Below are 24211 nucleotides of genomic sequence, written 5' to 3' on the forward strand. Positions count from 1 at the left end.
ATCATCTAAGTTTCTTATTGTTCCTATTATCTTAGCATCATCAGCAGCAAACATGTTCATATAATTTGTATACCAACTGGTAGATCATTTATGTAGACAATAACATCACTGGTGCAAGAACTGAACCCTGTGGTACTCCACTTGTGACATTTCTCCAGTGCCGATACATTGCCTCTGATCACTGCCCTCATTTTTCCATCAGTCAGAAAATTTTTCATCCTTGTTAGAAGCTTACCTGTCACCCCTCCAATATTTTCCAGTTTCCAGAACAACCTCTTATGTGGAACTTTGGTGAAGCCTTTTTTAGTCCAGACAGATGCAGTCAACCCAACCATCTCTTTCCTGTAATATCTCTGTTGCTCGATCATAGAAACTGAGTAAATTCGATACACAGAATTCTTCCAGATCGAAAACCATACTGTCTGTCTGATATTTATCATTTCTCTTCAGGTGTTTCTACCCATTAGTTTTAATTATTTTTTCCAATATTTTGGACTATACACTTGTCAATGATACCGGTCTATAATTAAGGGGGTCTTCCCTGCTTCCACTTTTGTAGATTGGAACTATGTTAGCCTTTTTCCACATATCAGCTACAACTCCTGTAAACAGGGATGCCTGAAAAATCAGTTGAGAGAAATGCTGAGCTCAGGTGCACATTCTTTCAGAACCCATAGTGAAACTCCCATCTGGACCAACTGCTTTGTTCTTATTTAGCTCTTTGAGCATTTTTTCCACTTCGTCTCTAGACACTTCTATGTGCTCTATGTTGTTCTCTGGAATTTCGTATTGTATCTGGTTCCCTGAAGATTTCATTTTGTACAAACACACTTTGGAACTTTTCGTTTAACGTTTCACACATTTCCTTTTCATTTTCCGTGAATCTATTTCCCATTTTTCAACCTCTGTATATCATCCTTTACCTGCAATTTGTTGTTTATGAATTTATAGAATAGACCTGGTTCTGTTTTACATTGTCTGCAATCCCTTTTCCAAAATTTTCTTTCTGCCTCTCTCCTCACTGCCGTGTAGTTGTTTCTCGTAGCTTTGTATCGCTGATATGTTTGGGGGTTTGGCCTCTTCCTGTATTGATTCATTTTTGTGTCTTTTGGTCTCTGACCCCTCTCGCACTTTCTGTTGAACACTCCTGTTTCCTAGTTCTGCTTCTCTGTTTTGGTATAATTTTTTTTTTGTGCCTTTATCATATATTTACAAAACTTTACATACATCTCATGCACTTTCTTGCCTAGCAACAAGTCTGTCCAATTACACCCACTAAAAATTTTTTTAAGATTGCCATAATGTCCTCTCCTAAGTCAGGTTTTTCAATGGCATCAACCTTCATATTTTCTTCCAGATTATAACGCATTGCATACTTTATTCCCAAAAAGACATGGTCACTTTTACCCAAGGGAGGAAGGTACCTGAATGTCAAATATTTCTTCCTCCTTCCTGGTAAATTATCAAATCTAGTATGGAGGGAACGTCCCCTTCCCTCATCCTCGTAGCTTGTTTAACATGTTGATACAAGAATGTTTCCAGGATGAGGTCTACAAATTTACAGGTCCGGAAATCTTCTGTTTTAGCTTCATATGCATCCCAGTCTATGGATTTCAAGTTAAAGTCGCTGATTATCAACAGTCGTGAACTATCGTTATCCGCTCTCGCAATGATCTCTCCTATTACTGTTATAAGACCTTCTCTTTTACTATCTAGCTCCTCCTTTGACCATGTGCTGCTTGGCGGTGGACTGTATGCATTTATGATCATTAGTTTATCATCCTCATGGCAGATCTCTAGTGCTATTATGTCAACTTCTTGTGGATTGGCAGTCATTATTTCGTTCACCTTTAGGTGTTCTTTCACCAGTACAGCAACGCCACCGCCTATCCTAATTTTTCTGTTCCGTCTCCAAATTGAGTAGCCCCTTAGGAATATGACTTCATTTAAAATAACATCTTCAAGTTTTGTCTCCGTGAGTGCAACAATGTCTGGTGTCTGCAGCTGTAGTACATCACTTAACTCCAGTATCTTCGATCTTACTCCATCTATGTTGGTGTATGCAATCTTCAGGAACTTGTTCCCCCTCTTCTTATTTTTCACTCCCCCTTTCTCTAATGATATTGTTGGTTTGCCTATATGTACCACTTTACTGGTTTGCCTACCCCTTTCACTTTGTAGAAAAAAGAATTGATTTCTTCTTCATTCCTGCTCTCATTTAAACGTTTTGCCTCGGCGAGGTTCAGTTTTAGCTTCTCTCTATCTTCTTTTGAAAGATCTCGTCTTAACGACCACACTTTCCCATCCTCATCACTTTGTAATTTTCTAGCATTTCTTAGTACTTCTTCCATCTGCTCGGCACCATTTAGGGTGATCCTCAAAGGTCGATCTTTCCCTTTTACATATCTGTCTATTCTCCTGTAGTCGCACACATTCTCTATGGTTGTAAGACCTTCCACGAGGCCAACAATTTTATCTACTACTTTTGCTTCTTCTACAGCTCTTTCTGACCTAGATGTTATCTCCTTTTCTTGGCAGCCAAAAATTATCAGGGACTTACTCCGATCAACTGTGTTTTGCACCAACTTCCGGTTAGATGCCAATTTCTTTTCTCACTTCCAGCCTAATGTTTGTTTTATCTTGGTTGCTGCAGTCTTTGACTTCCTTTACTGCTTCTTCAATTTTTTCCTTCTCCTTGTCCACTTGTGCATAGGTGAGTTGCATATCTTTCTTGCACTGTTTTATTCCTGTGTAACTTCCTCCATCTATACTGACAAAAGCTGTTTCTCCTGTTGAAATTCCTTACATAACCTATTGTAGTCATTTATGTGACTACAATAGGTTACATTTATGTTACTGTGTGGGGGGGAGAGTGTTTAGTGGTAGTACTGTGTGTGGGGGAGTGTGAGTAGTGGTAGTACTGTGTGTGGGGAGAGTGTGTAGTCTTAGTACTGTGTGGAGGGAGAGTGTGTAGTTGTAGTACTGCTTGTGGGGGAGAATGTGTAGTGGTAGTGCTGTGTGTGGCAGAGAGTGTGTAGTGGTAGTACTGTGTGTGGGGAGAGTGTGTATTGGTAGTACTGTGTGGGGGAAAAGTGTGTAGTGGAAGTACTGTGTGTGGGGGAGAGTGTGTAGTGGTAGTACTGTGTGTGGGGGAGTATGTGTAGTGGTAGTTCTGTGTGGGGAGAACAGTGTGTAGTGGTCGTAATGTATGTTGGGGAGAGTGGGTAGTGGTAGTACTGTGTGTGGGGGAGTGTGTGTAGTGGTAGTTCTGTGTGGGGGGGAACAGTGTGTAGTGGTCGTACTGTATGTTGGGGAGAGTGGGTAGTGGTAGTACTGTGTGTGGGGGAGAGTGTACTCACCTAATTGTACTCACCTAATTGTGCTTGCGGGGGTTGAGCTTTGGCTCTTTGGTCCCGCCTCTCAACTGTCAATTAACTGGTGTACAGATTCCTGAGCCTACTGGGCTCTATCATATCTACATTTGAAACTGTGTATGGAGTCAGCATCCACCACATCACTTCCTAATGCATTCCATTTGTCAACCACTCTGACACTAAAAAGGTTCTTTCTAATATCTCTGTTGCTCATTTGGGCACTCAGTTTCCACCTGTGTCCCCTTGTTCGTGTCCCACCCGTGCTGAAGAGTTTGTCTTTGTCCACCCTGTCAATTTCCCTGAGAATTTGTAGGTGGTTATCATGTCTCCCTTACTCTTTTGTTTTCCAGGGATGTGAGGTTCAGCTCCTTTAGCCTTTCCTCGTAGCTCAATCCTCTCAGTTCCGGGACGAGCCTGGTGGCATACCGCTGAATCTTCTCTAACTTTGTCTTGTGTTTAACTAGGTATGGACTCCAGGCTGGAGCTGAATATTCCAGGATTGGTCTTACATAAGTGGTATACAGGGTTCTGAAAGATTCCTTACACAAGTTTCTGAAGGCAGTTCTTATGTTGGCCAGTCTACCATATGCCGCTGATGATATTCTTTTGATGTGGGCCTCTGGGGACAGGTTCGGTGGGATATCAACCCCCACATCCATCTCTCTATTTGACTCTTGCAGGATTTCCCCTCCCAGATGATACCTTGTGTTCAGCCTCCTGCTCCCTTCGCCTAATTTCATCACCTTACACTTTCCTGAGTTGAACTTTAGCAGCCATTTTCTAGATCATTCCTCCAGTTTATCCAGGTCATCCTGTAGTCTCTGTCTATCTTCATCCGTCTTGATTCATCTCATAATTTTTGCATCATCAGCAAACATAGAGAGGAATGAGTCTATACCCTCTGGAAGATCGTTCACATATATTAGAAACAGGATGGGTCCAAGTACTGAGCCCTGTGGGACTCCGCTGGTGACATCTCGCCACTCTGATGTCTCCCCCCCTCACCGTTACTCGCTGTTTCCTGTTGCTTAAGTACTCCCTTATCCACTGGTGCACCTTCCCTTTTACTCCTGCCTGTTGCTCCAACTTTATTAACAGCCTTTTATGGGGTACTGTGTCAAAGGCTTTTTGGCAATCCAGGAAAATGCAGTCGGCCCACCCTTCTCTTTCCTGCCTAATTTTCGTTGCCTGGTCATAAATTCTATTAAACCTGTGAGACACGATTTACCATCTCTGAACCCATGTTGGTGGTGCATTACAAAGTTATTTCCCTCTAGATGCTCTACGAGCCTTTTCCTCACGATCTTCTCCATCACCTTGCATGGTATACAAGTTAAGGAAACTGGCCTGTAATTCAGTGCCTCTTGCCTGTCACCCTTTTTGTATATTGGAACCACGTTAGCTGTCTTCCAACTTTCTGGTAAGTCTCCTGTTTCCAGTGACCGGTTATACACCATAGAGAGTGGCACACTTAGTGCTTCTGCACCTTCCTTTGGTATCCATGGTGAGATTCTATCAGGCCCAACAGCCTTGGTCACATCCAGCTCCAGCAGACACCTTTTGACCTCATCACTGGTGAGGTCAAATTCCTCCAAGCTTGCTTGGTTCGCCGCCTCCTCATTTAGTGCAGGGGCTTCTCCTTGTTCTATTGTGAAGACCTCCTGGAATCTCTTGTTGAGTTCTTCACACACCTCCTTGTCATTCTCTGTGTATCTGTTCTTCCCTTTCTGCAGCTTCATCACTTGTTCCTTCACTGCTGTTTTCCTCCTGATGTGGCTGTGGAGCAGCTTTGGTTGGGTCTTGGCTTTACTTGCGATGTCATTTTCAAACTGTCTCTCTGCTTCCCTCCTCACTCTGAGGTACTCATTTCTGGCCCTCTGGTATCTCTCTCTGCTCTCTGGTGTTCTGTTATTTCTGTAGTTTCTCCATGTTCTTTTACTCAGTTGCTTCGCTACCTTACATTCCTGGTTGAACCATGGGTTTTTTCTGTTTTTTTTAGTTTTTCTCCTTTTGGACGGGGATAAACATGTCTGCAGCTTCCTGACACTTCTGGGTGACAAAGTTCATCATGACCTGTACATTCTTGACTCTAAGTTCTGCTTCCCATGGTATTCCCCTGAGGAAGTTCCTCATCTCGTCATATTTTCCTCTTTTGTAATTCAGTCTTTTACCATCAGCTCCCATCCTTGGATAGGTTATCCCTACCTCCACCAAGTACTCAAAAGTCAGTACACTGTGGTCACTCATTCCTATGGGGGCTTCAACTTTGACTTCCCTTATTTCTGACTCATTCAGGGTGAATATCAAGTCGAGTCTAGCTGGTTCATCATTGCCTCTCACTCTTGTGGGTTCCTTGACATGCTGGCTCAGAAAATTCCTTGTTGCCACTTCCAAGAGTTTAGCTCTCCACGTATCTGCACCACCATGTGGGTCCCCATTCTCCCAGTCTATCTTTCCATGGTTGAAATCGCCTATGATTAAGAGTCTTGAGCCATTCCTGCCGGCAACTGAAGCTGCTCTCTCTATTATATTAATGGTTGCCATGTTGTTCCTACCAAACTCCTGTCTAGGTCTTCTGTCTTTTAGGGGAGGGTTGTAAATGACTGCCACTATTACCTTAGGTCCACCCATTGTTATAGTTCCTGTTATGTAATCTCTGATCCGTCACAGCCCGGAATTTCCATCTCATCAAAACTCCAGTCCTTCATTATCAGCAGGGCCACTCCTCCACCTCCTCTCCCTTCCCTCTCTTTCCTTACTATATAGTAGTCCTTTGGAAACACAGCATCTGTTATGACTCCTGACAATTTTGTTTCCGTTAGTCCTATTACATCTGGGTTTTCTTCTTGCACCCTTTCTGCCAGTTCACTTGCTTTATTGGTAATCCCATCAATGTTTGAGTACATTACCTTGAAGCTCACTTTCTTATATCCAATTTCACCCTCACTCCCCACAAGTGTAGGAGGTTGTTCTATGGTCATTGCTACTTGGGTAGGCTCATCCTCCTGTGAGGTAGTTTCCAGGGGTTCAGAGGGAGGTGGAGTGGGGGGGTGGAGGGCTTAGGTCTTCCTTAGGCCTGCTTGGGGCAGGAAGAAGTCCTGGGGGTGAGGGAGCAGGGATTGCTTGGGGAGAGGGCACGCCCTCCTGCGGTGTAGTTTACAGGGGTTTGGAGGGAGATAGAGTGGGGGATAGAGGGCTTTGGTCTTGCTCAGGCCTGCTTGAGGCAGGGAGAAGACCAGGGGCAGGGAGAAGACCAGGGGCTGGGAAAGCAGGGGCTACTTGGGGTAAGGGGAGGGGGAGGATTTGGGTTTCATGATGGACATTATGCAGGGGCAAGGAAGGGTTTGTGCTGGGGGATAAGGAGGGGCCCTATTGCCCTATTGGGTAGTGGGCTGGGGTGTTGCATTCCCCCCTGGGGTTCCTGGGGTGCTGGATTGGGGTTCCCCACTCCCCTCTGGGATTGCTGGGTTGGAGGCTGAGGTTCCCTGGCTCCCTTCCCTCTCCTTGCTCCTTTTCCTTGCATCTGCTGCCTTTACTATCTCGCCTCTGGTCATGTCCCTCTGAACATATACCTCTTTGTAGTTCCTTGCATACCTCAGTTTGCTCTTCTTTACTAGGATGTCCTCTTTGATGTCCTCGCTCTTGAATACTACCTTGATCAATCTCTTTTTGTGTCTGTTTTACTGGCCAATCCGGAAAAACTGTTCTATGTCTCGTTCAGCCCCTTCCATTCCTATCTCCTTTAATATCCCTGCCACTTCAGCTTTGTCTTTATTCCTCGATTCCTCCCTTGTGGAGCCCTCTTGTTCCTTCACACCTACCACTACTACAGCTCTTTTCCTTTCCATTAGCTGGCTTGTGAATCTAGCTGCCTCCTGTGAGGTTACTGCTTTCATTACAACTTCCTTGACTGTGGACATTGCTCCTGGGCTCTTCAGCATTTCAGCAAAGGTTGGACCAATTGTAGGGGTCCCTGCCATTGCAACATCTCCTGGCACCTGGGGGTTGGTCCCCTGGGCCAGAGTCTGAGGAGGGTCTGTTTTTAGGCTTTTATCTCCGCTTGTCCTGCACTTAGTTCTATCTGCAGCTTACATATAGTTTCCCTCAGGTCCTTCAATTCCTCACTGATCTCCTTCCATGCCTTAGCAATCATCTCCATGAATCACTCGTCCAGTCCCTCTCCTCCAGCTTCATTATGTTGTCTTACCATCCTGCTTGACCTGTGTGTGTGTGTGTGTGTGTGTGTGTGTGTGTGTGTGTGTGTGTGTGTGTGTGTGTGTGTGTTTGTGTTTACTAGTTGTGTTTACTAGTTGTGTTTTTGCGGGGGTTGAGCTTTGCTCTTTCGGCCCGCCTCTCAACTGTCAATCAACTGTTTACTAACTACTTTTTTTTTTTCCCCCACACCACACACACACACACCAGGAAGCAGCCCGTGACAGCTGACTAACTCCCAGGTACCTATTTACTGCTAGGTAACAGGGGCACTTAGGGTGAAAGAAACTTTGCCCATTTGTTTCTGCCTCGTGCGGGAATCGAACCCGCGCCACAGAATTACGAGTCCTGCGCGCTATCCACCAGGCTACGAGGCCCCCTGTGTGTGTGTGTGTGTGTGTGTGTGTGTGTGTGTGTGTGTGTGTGTGTGTGTGTGTGTGTGTGTGTGTTTGTGTGTGTGTTGTGACGGTGTTCCCCCCCTTATATTTCTCCCACGCCTGCTGTAAGAGTCATGTCCACTTTACCCGAGCGTTCTCTACATCGCAGGCATCAGTTTGATATATGTGGGAGAATGTAGTGTTCTCGAAGTGGCGAGAAATTTGTAAAAGAAGAGTATTTTGGCTTGTGGTATAGGCTTTTTAGGAAGCCAATATGGCACTGGCTCCTCTGTTTTGCCGCCAAAACTGTGTGACGTCAGTGACACCAGATTGGTCACCGACAGCGACGTGGCACAAGGAGCCAATGAAAACCTCCCATGGCGAATATGACGTCACGAAGGAAGGGGGGTCCGGTCAGTGCGCGACTCTGGCGCCATCATTCTTAGACAGCACGTCAAGGAGGTCGGACGTGCGCTGGGGGGTCCTGTCAGTTGGACAGTTTACCCCGTCTCCGGAGGATTTACGCGTCATCCGTGGTCTGCCAACACCTGTGGGGTCTTCCTTCGTTCATGTGTTGGACCAGAGAAGGAATTGACAGAATATTGAGCAACAAGTGCTCCATGGACTGGTGTTGTGCAAGAGTGGAGTCTAGGCAGTGACGTATGCGACGGCTGATAGTTTCACAGTGATGACGTAGTGGCTGGGCCAATCCTCCGTGAGGGAATCAGTTTGACACGACACGTCAAGGTGGACGGATGTGTGAAGATTGATCCTGTCAATCTGACAGTAATACGCCACTCCCGTGGATCTTACGCGTCACCCGTAGTCTGCCAGTACGCCGGGAGGTCTTCCTTCATTCCATGTGTGGACCGAAGAGGGAATTGACGGAATATTGAGCATCAAGTGCTCCAGGGTCGGGTATTGTGCAAGAGTGAAGACGAGACAGTGACGTCTGGGACGTCTGATAGTTTCACAGTGACGACGTAGCGGCTGGGCCAATCCACTGGGAAGCAGTGAAAGAAGACACTAATTGGGAATCCGAACGACTGCAGCCGAGACGTAGGCAGGCAGCCGTAATTGGGAGGAGAAGTTGACGGCCGGGAGACCGACTCCAACCCTACAAGACGTGGAGGAGGAGCAGGGACCCGCGGAGGACAGAACACAGAGACGACGCATTTATTTTGGGACGTTGATTGAGTTCCTGGAGGACACGACAGGGTGTGTGTGGGGGTGTTCCCTACACGAGGCAAGAGCCTGGTCCAGGAGCTACAACTCAACTCTCACCGGAGGATAGGTGGAAGTAGGTGATTCTCACAATCGACTTGAGAGTGGTCCAGGACGGACCGAAACGTCGTCGTCCCTTCAATTTCTAGTGTGGTCTGGTCAACATACTTCAGCCACGTTATTGTGACTCATCGCCTGCATAGGTGATTCTAGTTTCCCTCCCAATTCCCCTTTAGTCAGCTATATTATTTAGCCAGAGTATTTTGTATGTCGTGAGCAAGGCTCACCCATGTCACAGTAAGGCACCAGTGTGCAGAGTGGGGCTACATAGAGCACTCACGGTATTTATTATTATTATTGGTGTGTGCAGGCACCCGGAGTAATTGATGAATTTACTGTGTTGATAATGTCTTTCATGAGACTTTAATATGATCATTTAGTGAGAGAATATATAGATATAAATGTACCAGTATTTGGTGTTAGGCTATGTGCCCAGTAACTATATTATTACCATTATTGATATCTATGATTTATCTATATATATATATATGTTGATGCTTGTGTATTGAATAACCATTCATGTGTGCAGTGATCAATTGAATATTCACCCACGAAAGGAATTACTGAGAACTCCAGTGATATATACTTGCATACGTTATCATTAAATGAAGTGCAGAGTGTTTTACCAAGATAGTGAATTATTGTGTTCATTAATATAGACATGTTTGATTGAGCTCAAGATCAGTGCAGAAGTATTTACGTTCTATTGCTATTTCCGCAGATATTGTGTTGTTTGAACATTTAGTGATTTTTGAGAATTTAAAGAAACGGGCATATTTCGCCAACAAACAAGTGCAGTAAGGGATCCCCCTCCCCACAGTGAGGGGGGAGTCGCCCAGCTGATTTTGACATTGACGTGAGGGGGAGCATTGCCAGCTTGGCGAGTTCATGATTATTTGTGAGAACGAGCGACTTACGCATGAAATAGCTGTTTACTTATTGATATACCGATGTGATGTCTTGAGTTTTAAGTAAAACACAAAATACCTTGGTGTTTATATCATCCCCTCCATGTTTCTTGTGGCTATATAATACATGAAAGGAAATAGAGTGATAGAAATAAATACCTGCCTGATATCCGATCTATTGAGTGTGTTCTTGCCACTGCTACCACAATTCAACAAAACCACTGACGTGTTACTGGACACGGGAAACACCAGTTGGCGACCTTGTGGTTAGTAGTAGAGCCTAGTGTCGGGGCGGGCACACAGCTGTAAAGAGAACAAGCTGCGTTCTCACTCATTCTTGATCAGAGGCCGGTTGGGATTGACTGGGATACTCTCCTGGCATACAGTGGCGCCACGAGGATAGAGTGAAGACCCGCAGGGCTACGGTGAGTGACATTGGGTATACTGTTACTCGCCCCTCTTATGGTGAACCCCGACAGTGTGTGTGTGTGTGTTTGTGTGTGTGTGTGTGTGTGTGTGTGTGTGTGTGTGTGTGTGTGTGTGTGACTGTGTGTGTGCGTGTGTGTGTGCGTGTGTATGTGTGTGACTGTGTGTGGGGAAGTGTATGTAGTGGTAGTACTCTGTGTGGGGGAAAGTGTGTAGTGGTAGTACTGTGTGGGGAGAGAGTGTGTAGAAGTAGTACTATGTGTGGGGGAGTCTGTGTTGTGGTAGTACTGTGTGTGGGGGAGAGTGTGTATTGATAGACCTCTGTATGCGGGAGATTGTGTAGTGGTAGTACTGTGTGTGGGGAAGAGTGTATAGTGGTAGTACTGTGTGGGACGAATGAGTGCATTGGTAGTACTGTGTGGGGGGGACTGTGTGCAGTGGTAATACTGTGTGTGGAAGAGTGTGTAGTGATAGTACTCTGTATGCGGGAAATTGTGTAATGGTAGTACTGTGTGTAGGGAAGAGTGTATAGTGGTAGTACTGTGTGTGGGAGAGAGTGTGTAGTGGTTCTACTGTGTGTGGGGGATAGTGGTAGTACTGTGTGTGGAAGAGTGTGTAGTGGTAGTACTGTGTGTGTGGGAGACTGTGTAGTGGTAGTACTGTGTGTGGGGGAGAGTGTGTTGTGCTGGTACTGTGTGTGGAGAGTGTGTGTAGTGGTTGTACTGTGTGTAGGGGAGAGTGTGTTGTGGTAGTATTGTGTGGGGGAGAGTGTGTAGTGGTAGTACTTTGTGTGTAGAAGAATGTGTACTGGTAGCACTGTGTGTGGGGGAGAGTGTGTAGTGCTGGTACTGTGTGTGGGGGAGAGTGTGTAGTGGTAGTACTGTATGTGGGGGAGAGTGTGTAGTGCTGGTACTGTGTGTGGGGGGAGTGTGTGTATTGGCAGTACTGTCTGTGGGGGAGAATGTGTTGTGCTGGTACTGTGTGTGGGGGAGTGTGTGTAGTGGTAGTACTGTGTGTGGGGGAGAGTGTGTAGTGGTTGTACTGTGCGGGGGAGTGTGCAGTGGTAGTACTGTGTGTGGGGGGGAGAGTGTGTAGTGGTAGTACTGTGTGTGGGGGAGAGTGTGTAGTGGTTGTACTGTGTGGGGGAGTGTGTAGTTGTAGTACTGTGTGTTGGGGGAGAGTGTGTAGTGGTAGTACTGTGTTTGGGGAAGAGTGTGTAGTGTTTGTACTATGTGTTGGGGGAGTGTGGGTAGTGGTAGTACTTTCTGTTTGGGAGTGTGTGTACTGGTAGTACTCTGTTTGGGAAAAGTGTGTAGTAGTAGTACTGTGGGGGGGGGGAGAGTGTGTAGTGGTTGTACTTTGTGTTGGGGGAGTGTGTAGTGATAGTACTGTGTGGTTGAGTTTTTGTTAAGGTAGTAATGTTTGTGGGAAAGAGTGTGTAGTGGTAGTACTGTGTGTGGGGGAGAGTGTGTAGTGGTAGTACTGAGTGGGGGAGTGTGTAGTGGAAGTATTGTATGTGGGGGAGTGTGTGTGTCGGTAGTACTATATGTTGGGGAGAGTGTGTAGTGGTAGTACTGTGTGGGGGAGAGTGTGTAGTGGTAGTACTTTGTGTGTGGGAGTGTGTGTAGTGGTAGTACTGTATGTGGGGGAGAGTGTGTACTTGTAGTACTGTGTGGGGGTAGGGAGAGTGTGTAATTTAGTACTGAGTATGGGGGGAGAGTGTGTAAAGGTAGTACTGTGTGTGGGGGTGAGTTTGTAGTGGTAGTACTGTGTGGGGGAGAGTGTGTACTAGTAGTACTGTGTGTGTGGGAGAGTGTACGTACGTGTTTGTGTACGTGTTGGGGAGTGTGTGGGAAAAAATTCACAGGTTTTTCTTTTCTAGGAGTTATGGTTCCTTTATTTATAGTAATATCAGAAAGAATACCAGGAAGTAGCCTAAATGAACAGGCACATGCAAATGACCTACTACGGATGTGCGACAGGTTTGCCTTAAACCAGCAAATAGTAGAACCAACTAAGAAGAACACGCTGGACCTCATTTTCACTAATAATGATGAATTGATCAGGAACATAATGATTACAAATACCTGTTACTCAGATCACAGCTTAATTGAAGTTATGACAACCATGGGGAGTAGACCTTCAAAACCAGTCCAGATTCCCGGTGGAGGAGATTTCAGCAAATTCAACTTCAATAATAAACAGATAAACTGGGAGCAAATAAACCAGGACTTCACAGAAATAAACTGGGAAGAACAGCTAGAAAATGCAAACCTGAACCAGTGCCTGGAAAAAATAAGCTCAGTAGCACTAGAAATATGTTCAAACCGCATACCTCTAAGAAAAAAGAGGAAGAGATGCAGATTGGAACGGGAACGTCGTTCCCTATATAGGCGAAGAAAACGAATCGCGGAACAACTTGAGAGTCGCACCCTATCTCAAGAACGGCGAAGAAGGTTAGGTAGAGAAATAGAAACAATTGAACGGAAGCTACAAGAATCATATAAAACCTAGGAGAGGCAAAGAGAGCAAAAGACCATCAGTGAAATAGAGAGAAATCCGAAATATTTTTTCTCCTATGCAAAATCAAGATCAAAATCCACATCTAGTATCGGGCCCCTGCAATAGGGAGATGGAACTTTCACCGATGACAACAAAGAAATGAGCGAGCTACTGAGGAAGCTGTACGAGTCTGTTTTCAGCGAGCCATTAAACACACTAAAGATTGATAACCCAAATGAATTTTTCATGGATATGATACCAACATCAAATCATATATCAGACGTCACCCTATCCCCACTAGATTTTGAAGAAGCCATAAACAGTATGCCTATGCCCTCTGCACCAGGCCCGGATTCTTGGAACTCCATATTCATTAAGAACTGTAAAAAACCACTATCGCAGGCCCTCCACATTCTGTGGAGACAAATCCTAGATTCTGGCGTTATTCCTGATATACTAAAAACAGCAGAGATAGCACCACTTCATAAAAGAGGAAATAAGGCAGAGGCAAAAAATTGCAGACCGATAGCACTAACATCGCACATCATAAAATTTTTTGAGAGAGTGCTAAGAAGTAAGATCACAAAATACATGGAATCACAGCATCTCCATAACCCCGGACAACATGGTTTCAGAACAGGGCGCTCTTGCCTGTCGCAGTTGCTGGACCACTATGATATGGCATTAGATGCTATGAAAGACAAACAAAACGCTGATGTAATTTACACAGATTTCGCAAAAGCTTTTGATAAATGTGACCATGGTGTTATTGCACATAAAATGCGTTTCAAAAGGAATTACCGGAAAAATAGGCAGATGGATCTACAATTTCCTGACCAACAGAACCCAATGTGTAATAGTCAACAAAATAAAATCCAGCCCATTAACCGTGAAGAGCTCAGTCCCCCAGGGTACTGTGCTTGCTCCAGTACTTTTTCTCATCCTCATATCGGACATAGACAAGAACACAACCTATAGCACTGTATCATCCTTTGCAGATGACACTAGGATCTTCATGAGAGTAGGCAACATAGAGGACACGGCGGACCTCCAGTCAGATGTAGATCAGGTCTTTTTACGGGCTACAGAAAATAATATGGTGTTTAACGAAGATAAGTTCCAGCTCATGCGCTATGGAAAAAATGAAAATATAAAAACGGAAACCACGTACAAAACTCAGGCAAATCATAACATAGAACGAAAACGCAATGTAAACGATCTGGGTGTACTCATGTCTGAAGACCTTACCTTTAAAGAACACAATAAAGTGTTCACAACTGCAAGAAAAATGACAGGTTGGATAACAAGAACTTTTCACACTAGAGATGCTATACCGATGATGATACTTTTCAAAACGCTTGTGCTCTCTAGAGTGGATGCTCTCTAGCAGTACAATGCTCTCAGCATTGTACTGCTGCACAATGACAGCACCTTTCAAAGCTGGAGAAATTGCTGACCTGGAGAACGTGCAGAGATCCTTTACTGCTAGAATCCACTCAGTAAAACATCTAAACTATTGGGACCGACTAAAGAGCCTAAAACTGTACTCCCTTGAGCGCGACGGAAGAGGTACATAATAATTTACACGTGGAAAATATTAGAGGGGCTGGTCCCAAACCTGCACACAGAAATAACATCACATGAGACCAGAAGACATGGCAGGATGTGCAGAATACCCCCGTTGAAGAGCAGAGGTGCAACAGGTACTCTGAGAGAGAACTCTATCAACATCAGAGGTCCGAGACTGTTCAACACGCTTCCACTACACATAAGGGGCATAACTGGCCGACCCCTCACAGTGTTCAAGAGAGAACTGGATAAGCACCTCCAAAGGATACCTGATCAACCAGGCTGTGACTCATACGTCAGGCTGCGAGCAGCCGCGTCCAACAGCCTGGTTGATCAGTCCGGCAACCATGAGGCCTGGTCGACGACCGGGCCGCGGGGACGCTAAGCCCAGGAAGCACCTCAAGGTAACCTCAAGGTAGTACGTTCCTGTGCTTTGTTTAGAATATTCTTAAATAAGTTGTATATTAAATCCACATCGAAATCTCCTTTTACATCACCTATCGCTGGGTTCATGTCTCGCTCCAAGACCGGCCCCCACCCCATACCCAAGACTTTCCAATCAATTTGACCCAAAAAATTTCTAAGGCTATTAAAATCAGCTTTTCGAAAATCTGGCACTTTAACAGAATTTTCTCCTACAGGTCTATTCCATTCTATGCTAAATCTGATTACTTTGTGATCACTGTTCCCTAGCTCGCTCCCTATTTCGATGTCAATAATTTGTGTTTCCCTCTTAGTTAACACTAAATCTAAAATATTATTTTCCTGCGTTGGTTCCTTAATGTGTTGCGTAAGAAAGCAATCGTCAATTAATTCTAGAAAATTCACTATTCCCTGTTTTGTTCACCCAGTTTATTCCACTAAAATTAAAGTCACCCATGACATAAATACTGTTAGATCTAGATATTTCATCCCATAGATGCTTTGCTTCCATTCTGTCTAAATTTGGTGGCCTATATATAACTCCTATTATAATATTATTTGCTTTTTCGTTTAATTCTATCCAAATAGTTTCTGTGTGTGGCTCAGTTTTTATTCCCTCTTTGAGGCTACATTTCAAATTGTCCCTAACATATATGGCTACTCCACCTCCTCGTCTAATATATCTATCTGTTTGAAATAGCTTAAATCCATTTATTTGATATTCAGCTAATAGTTCTCTATTTTCTACATTCATCCACGTTTCGGTAAGTGCAATAATATCTATTTTTTTCTGTGCAGACAAGAGCATTTAATTCGTTAATTTTATTACTTAGACTTCTACTGTTAGTGTAATATACCCTAAGTGAATTGTTATTTTGAGGCCCTTTTCTTTCCCTGTTCATTTTGCAAATTCTTTTCTCCCACGAACACATACTTTTATTACCTCCTTCCTCTAAATCAATTCCCATACCACTATCTACTAACAGTTTAAACCCAAACAAACACCTCTAACCACTGGTTCCAACGAGTTCGCAACAGCAACAACCCCAGCCCTGGATAGATGCACCCCATCACAAGCATACATTTCATTTCTTCCATAGAAGTGTTCCCAGTTGTCTATGAAAGATATTGCATTTAATTTGCAATATCTTTCCAGCCGGCAATTGACACCAAGTGCCCTCGACATCCATTCATTTCCCACTCCCTTTCTTGGAAGAATGCCACATATGATCGGGATTCCTCCCTTGCTCAGAACTAATTCAATGGCTGTCCTGAATCTCTGTATTAGTTCCTCACTCCTAACTCGCCCAACATCATTACCCCCTGCACTAATACAAATAATGGGTTTGTTCCCATTTCCCGTCATAATATCATTCATGTTTCCAACAATATCACCAATTCCAGCTCCCGAATAGCAATCCCTTAATCTGTTCCCCCTATGTCTGGCACAAAACGTTCTGTCTAAATACCTCACCTGGAAATCTCCCACAACCAAAATTCGCTTCGGTACCTCCTTAACTTTCTGAGCAGCCTGAGGGGCCTGCGCTCCACCGCTCCTCGCTGGTTTCCGTTCCAAGTAAACTGCAGGCTCCCCACAGCACTCGTCCTCCAACACGGCAAATGAATTTGCTGTCCTTAGGGCTTCTGTAGGTGGCCTTGTCAAGATCTTCTTAAGACCCCTGTCCTTCACCACTCTCCATGATGAGGTCCCGTCAACACTGGTCTCCTCCTTCGTTTCCTCCCGAAGTCTCAGTTGTCGTACCTCCTCCTGCAGGGAATCCATCTCTGCTCTCAGAACTCCAACCAGACTCACCAAATCCTTCACTAATCCTTCCATTATTGCAATAATAATGTTACAACAATCGGAGTTCCAGCTAACACAACCTCTCACTGTGACTGCCAGGTTATTGGAAGGTGTTGACAAAAAGACACTTTTCAATTGGTAACAATAACATTTATTCACGAAACTTCATAATAACAGTACATGGCAACAATAGTTTAAAGATATGTTCACCAAACACTAGAAAGTGAAAGGATGACGACGTGTCGATCCGTCATAAGAACATAAGAACAAAGGTAACTGCAGAAGGTCTATTGGCCCATACGAGGCAGCTCCTATCTATAACCACCCAATAACCTCCTATCTATAACCTATCTATAGGCTCCTATCTATAACCACCCAATAACCTCCTATCTATAACCTATCTATAGGCTCCTATCTATAACCACCCAATGGTCAAGGACCATTCTCACAATTAACTTGACAATGGTCCAGGATGGACCGAAACGTCGTCGTCCCTTCACTTTCTAGGGTGTGGTTTGGTCAATATATTTCAGCCACGTTATTGTGACTCCTGGTCTGCAGTTTAAAGTTATGTTAAAGTTCATACTGGCATGCTCCAACATTTTACAATCCGCAAGTATAGTCGAACTTCCAGTCCAGACCACATGCGGCTGCTCAACATGAACTAACTGAAACAGTGGGTGACCACTCAGACGTAAGTAGCAGTTCGTAACGACTGCAGCGAAACAATATAATAACAACAACAACAAAGACACAGCAGACAGACCTGTCACAGAGACGGTCTTCTGTGCAAAAAGTTAATTACGTTAACGCTCGTCTCTCCGGATAGCAGGCCAGGCAATCAATTATATTACAGTATTATGACAAGCACAAGACAATTGATCTAATCACTTTCAATAAAAACAACAAGTTTAACTCAATTAGATAATTAGCAACACTTGTTGGAAAACCCGACACCATTTATTAATGTAAAATACAATAAGCAGATAATATTGCTGGTGTTGTATATATATACATAAATTCTCCCATACAAGACGTTGCATAGTGGAATTTTCCGTCAATAGAAAACGAGATATGATTGCCACATAGCGCTATAAATTCACCAGCTATTCTGTTGGAAATTATTAATACAGTAGTCTTTGGACTTATAACATCATAAAAACATCTCATTTGAATTAACTTAATTATCAGTATCAAAATAGAGTAAATGTGACCCTTCTACCATATATTGACATCTGGACAAGGAGAGCCAAGGCGTCAGTGGTGAGGGAGGTCAGCAATTGTTAAAGATCGAGTCACTGGGGCAAATTCAGCTTCTATAATTTTCTTTTGGACGAGGTGTTATGGAGATTAAATTAGCTTCTACCATCATCAACACATTCAGTCAACATTTAAACAAGGGAAGTGTCTTTCCAAAATCTGTTTAGTCATTATTGGCCAGTAATGTTAGGTAAATATGATTAATTCTGGTTAGAACACGAGGTAACGACTTAATCCAGGTAATTAATCCTTGGTTCTTATCTAAATAATATAACAAATGTTTCATCTGATATAGCTGTCATATATTAGGATTTCGGCTCTACATTTAGTGCCCTTTGGCAGGAATTATAGAAGACGAAACCAAAATTAATCTTGGTACATCTGTTACTTGGGTGTTGGAAGCTAGCTTCACACGAGGATTATTTGGTGTCTACATCCTAGTTATACCTGGTGGACTAGGCCTACCATACAATAAGATAAGATCTCCAAAATTTAGTTACTAATATATGAAGTTTAATACTGTAGTTTGACTGCATATATATAAATTTAATATAAACCCCCCCTCCCAATGTGGAAGAAGTCAATTTGTGAGAATGTTGTAGAAATACAGTCCGCTAACATCATACATATTGCTGTCGAAATATATAAATTAACGTAAATATAAAATCTATATAAATTCATATAAATTAAATATATACAAATCTCATAGGTCGGTTCCCATATCACATGGTCCTTTGAACCAAGATAGTACAGAACCGGTTCGAATCTGCCCATATTATGGTCCTCTTCGAACCAGATGACCGGATGAACCAGAGTTAACCAGTGGATTCATTAAATACACTTGTATAGTGCAATTTATACAATAACAATACATCGCTAGTCAAAGAGCGGCCGAGTTGCCTCGTGCTAACCTCACGAGCCCCTCAGCCAAGCCTCATCAGCGGTTTCATGGTCGCTCACCAATTTAGTGGAGTGTTATTTCGTGAAGTGACAGCGCTTATTTTGAAGCCAACCAAATTTATAGCTGTGCCCTAGCAAGATTATCCACGATTTTTTTTGTGTTAATTTCGCGAGAGATTATCCACGAATTTTGTGATGTTAATTTCGAGAAAGATTATCCAAGAATTTTGTAATGTTAATTTTGCAAGGTCACTAATAAGATTTAATACTTTTAGATAATACAAGAAGTTTCATAGAGGCTATTAAGAGGCTGTCATTAATAATTGTGTATGTTCTCTTAAATAGTGAATTATTTAATATAAATTGCACTACTGTTCACAATACAATATTTACTAATTGTCAACCCTCAATAGGGTAGTATATATACATTGACTAGTGTTTATTGATAACCTAGTCCACTATTAAGTCTGATCACCTCACCGACATCAGTATCCTTGTAGGTACAGACTACTACCATCGATTCATTGGTAGCCCTAATAAATATCAGAGCATAACCATGATAAATATCTGCAGGAGGCATATTACGCTCAGGCCCAGTATTAAGCCTGAGGAGATCAGCTACAAGTCACTGTGACCAATGTCACTGAACCCACTGCAGTCTCAGAAACATACTTGACTTTAATGATGGACTATTCAATCCTCTGAATCAATTAACTAAATTAAACCCCAATTAATCTGACAACTGATTTTGATACATTTATTATTTAATCAAGATGAATTCCATGAGCCTCAGTGTTTATATATCAGTGACCAGTTACCTGAATAAGCTTCAAGTTATATTTAATGTCACTGATCTCACTGCAGTCCCTGGATCATACCTGACTGTAGTACTTGATCACATTAACCCCCTCCCCGCTCAGCTCGTTGTCGCCGTGTGGGGGCTTCGTGGGCGGCTGCCGGAGTATGATGCTCCTTGGGACAGTCCTCTGTCCTTTTCTAGCCTTGTGCTCCTGCTGCCGTCCTCTCCAATTCCGCTGGGCATCTTTTCCTTTTCCTTCTGTTTCGTTTTTCTCCCCCCTCTTCTCCTATCTGCTTGCCATTTCCTGCCGACCTTTTGCTCGTTCTGGTTCTTCCCTTGGACTTCTTCTATTTTGACGCCCGGGTGCTTGAGGAGGCATACTCTTGCACCCGTAGAACTGTAGTACCCGACGTCGAGAGCGAGGGGAACCTTTTATTGTCAATCCCCCTTTCGTCACTGAACCCGATCTCGACGGACTGTCGGTTTCTTAAGGTGGCGTTTGTGGGGCGTATACTCACGACGCACCCCTAGGAGGCCCCGACAAGATCAGCGATAGCTTCTTGTTGGGTGTCCTGCCTCTAATTGTGGCTCCATGGTGGGTGTGGGGGCACATTCGTGAGTGAATTCTTCTTTTCGTCAAGATGATAACCCCTGTTTCGGCTGCTTCTGGGTTACCTTCTCAGGCTCGTGGGGTGGGCGACCAAGCCCCCGAGTCGGTCTGTATTGGAAGACCGGGCTCTGTAGCCTCCGCTGCATTGGGCCCCGACCTTGCTCCTCCTTTGGCCTCTCTGACTCCTTCCCCTGGCCCCCCTCCCTCCTCTGTGGTTGGGTCGAGCCCCAAGCCCCCAGTGGTGACTACCTCGTCCCCTGGCGCGTCTCCTTCTCTAGTTGTAAACACTACGTCATTATATAGGACTAATTAAGGATATATATATATTCGAACAAGTCTGAATGGCCCCTCCCTTATATGGGAGTATTTAAGGAGTATTAAATTATAATTCCTCACCCTCCCCCAAAGGTTAAAAAAAACATCAAATAATTTATTAAATGCTTTATTAGGTAAAAACCACAAATGTATAAGTAATTATGTTAGTTAATAATTGTAGTTTACAGAGTGCTCTTGCCATATTTCACTTACTACAGCTCTACCCCCCCTCCCTATCCCACACCCCCATCCTCGTCTGAATAGAATTGTGACGATTCCTCGTCAGTGAAGAGTGGGGGAAGGTCTTGAGCCCCATCCCCCACCTCTCTTGGGGGGGTGGGGTGAGTTGGGTGGACACCTTTTGGCTGAGTTTCCTCCTCTCTCTCATCGGAAGTGTTCTGGAAAGAGATGGGGGAAATAATTTATAGTGATTAAAGGTTTTTTATATAATTATATATTTTATTAGAAAAATATTATATTTTTCTCTAAGAACAACTAGTACATACCTCTCCCCCTGCAGGAGCGGCCTTGTGTCCTGTACAGCAGGCATCGTCAATTAGACTACGTAACAGCATCTTGTTTGGGGCAGATCCCCCACGTAGAATTACTACTCTACAAATGTGGACGGGTCCCAAGAACTGTACTGCAGAAAAACATAAGAGGTGAAATAGAGGATATACAAACTTTTTTTATTGAGGGAAATAAACATAAAATAAATCTATTAGCAGAAAGAAAGGGTAATACTAACCAGGTCCTTCAAGGACTTCAATCTTCCCCGCAGGTGTTTTTTGAGAGACACCTCCCATTTCGTAGGAGGAAGACAGTCTTCTGAGGGGGATGGGTGGGGGAGAGGGGTTTTTATAGGAGGCTACACCCCTTGTTAGGTAGGTTGCCTAGCTAACAAAAATATTCTCTACACCACCTATAAGAACCAACTCCTATACCTCTACAAAATGTCCTAACACAATGATGTTTCATAGGAAAATATCGTCTCGCATAAGCAAGGGCTCGTTTATCATTTAATTTTAAAGTAATGCCCCCTCCCCGCTCAGCTCGTTGTCGCCGTCTGGGGGCTTAGTGGGCGGCTGCCGGAGTGTGATGCTCCTTGGGACAGTCCTCTGTCCTTTTCTAGCCTTGTGCTCCTGCTGCCGTCCTCTCCAATTCTGCTGGGCATCTTTTCCTTTTCCTTCTGTTTCGTTTTTCTCCCCCCTCTTCTCCTATCTGCTTGCCATTTCCTGCCGACCTTTTGCTCGTTCTGGTTCTTCCCTTGGACTTCTTCTACTTTGACGCCCGGGTGCTTGAGGAGGCATACTCTTGCACCCGTAGAACTGCAGTACCCGACGTCGAGAGCGAGGGGAACCTTTTATTGTCAATCCCCACTTCGTCACTGAACCCGATCTCGACGGACTGTCGGTTTCTTAAGGTGGCGTTTGTGGGGCGTATACTCACGACGCACCCCTAGGAGGCCCCGACAAGATCGGCGATAGCTTCTTGTTGGGTGTCCTGCCTCTAATTGTGGCTCCATGGTGGGTGTGGGGGCACATTCGTGAGTGAATTCGTAATTTCGTCAAGATGATAACCCCTGTTTCGGCTGCTTCTGGCTTACCTTTTCAGGCTCGTGGGGTGGGCGACCAAGCCCCCGAGTCGGTCCGTATTGGAAGACCGGGCTCTGTAGCCTCCGCTGCATTGGGCCCCGACCTTGCTCCTCCTTTGGCCTCTCTGACTCCTTCCCCTGGCTCCCCTCCCTCCTCTGTGGTTGGGTCGAGCCCCAAGCCCCCAGTGGTGACTACCTCGTCCCCTGGCGCGGCTCCTTCTCTAGTTGTTACTACTGCGCCTTTTAACCCCTCTCTCTCTGGGGGTTCTCACCGCCGTTCTCGTCACGGCCGCCCTCGCTCGATTCCTTCCAGTTCTGCTACCTATCAAGCCTTGTTTGGTCCCGCTTCGTGGGCCAAATATTTTGATCTCCTCCCTCTTGATTCTGCGCCTCCTGACGATTTCTCCCTTCATCGACATCTCATTGATTCCGTGGATGCCTCCATTACTTTTAACCCCACTCGTCTCGGTACGCGTGTCGTTGCTGCTCCTTCTCAGGATGCTGCTTCCCGCTTGGCTGCCTTATCCTGCCTTGGCGAGACCCCCGTTCGGGTCTCGAAGAACGTCCAGTTGAATGCCAGTGTTGGCACTATTTTGCTCCCCCCCCATGTTGCGACCGGTGTTCGGGACCTACGCGACTGCCACGACGATATTCGACATATCCTCGCTGCCCAGGGCCATTCTATTCTCCAGGTGGACACGTTTACTCGTCCCCCTCGTGGTAGTCGCCGTCAACCCCTCCGGGTTGTGAAGATTACCTTTGATGGTAGGACCCTTCCACCCTCTGTCATTCTTGCTGGTGCCAGGTGCTCTGTCCAGGAGTACATTCCTTCTCCTCGGCTCTGCAACAAGTGCTGGAGGTTTGGGCATGGTGCCCTCCGCTGCTCCGGGACTGTCTCTCTCTGTCCTTTGTGTGGTGGCGAAGGTCACTCTAAGTCGGAGTGCGCTTCTCCCCAGGCTCGTTGCCTCAACTGCGGTGAGGCCCATCCTACCTTCTCCCGTGCGTGTGTCCATTACAAGCTTGAGGCAGCCGTCCTCAACTTGAAGCACCGGGAGCGTTTATCTTTTCCTGAGGCGAGGCGCCAGGTTCGCCGGCTCCCGCCTTATGCTAATATCTCTTATGCTCGCGTGTTGCGCTCTTCCTCTCCTCGTCCTTCCCGCCTTCCTCAGACTCACAACCGTTTCCAGGCCTTGGACCCTGATGCGCCCACTGCCCCCTCCTCTGTCCCTTTGGGTTCTCTCCCGAAGGATCCTCCTCCTGGTCCTCTGTCTGGGGTTCCCCTTCCTTCTACCCGGTCTGTCGTGTCTTCTGTGTCTCCTTCCTCGTCCCCCTCCGATCCTCCTTCCCATCCTCTTCCTCCATCTATCGGCTCTCCCCGCCGCCTGTCGGTGCGGGCGGATGTCCATCGCTCTCCTAACGGCCGTCGTGTGTGCTCTCGTTCGGCTTCTCCTGTTGAGACACTGGAGTCCGTTGCCCGGTACGTAGTTGCTGGGACACCGGTCTCTTTAAGTCAGAAGCGTAAGCCTGGCTCCTCTCCTTCCTCTTCCCCGGCGGGTAAGAAGGCTTCGCTTTCTTCCTCAGCTCCTCCTTCTGGCTCTGTTGCTCCTTCCACTCCCGTTTCAGTGCTTGCGCCCCCTGTTCCTGCTATGGAGGTTTCTTTGGCCCCTGCTTCCCTTTCGGTTGCTGCTCTTGCTGGGGTGCGCTCCTCTCTTTCTACTCCCCCTCTTCCTGCTGCTGTCCTTGACTGCTCCTCTCCGTTGTCTCCTCCTCCTCCTCCTCCTCCTCCTCCTCCTCCTCCGGACCCTGCCCGCCCACCTCTGATCTGTTCTCCCGTTTCCTTCCCTCCGTCTTTGC

The sequence above is a fragment of the Procambarus clarkii genome, chromosome 90 (genome assembly GCF_040958095.1).
Source record: "Procambarus clarkii isolate CNS0578487 chromosome 90, FALCON_Pclarkii_2.0, whole genome shotgun sequence".
NCBI classification, from domain to species: domain Eukaryota; kingdom Metazoa; phylum Arthropoda; class Malacostraca; order Decapoda; family Cambaridae; genus Procambarus; species Procambarus clarkii.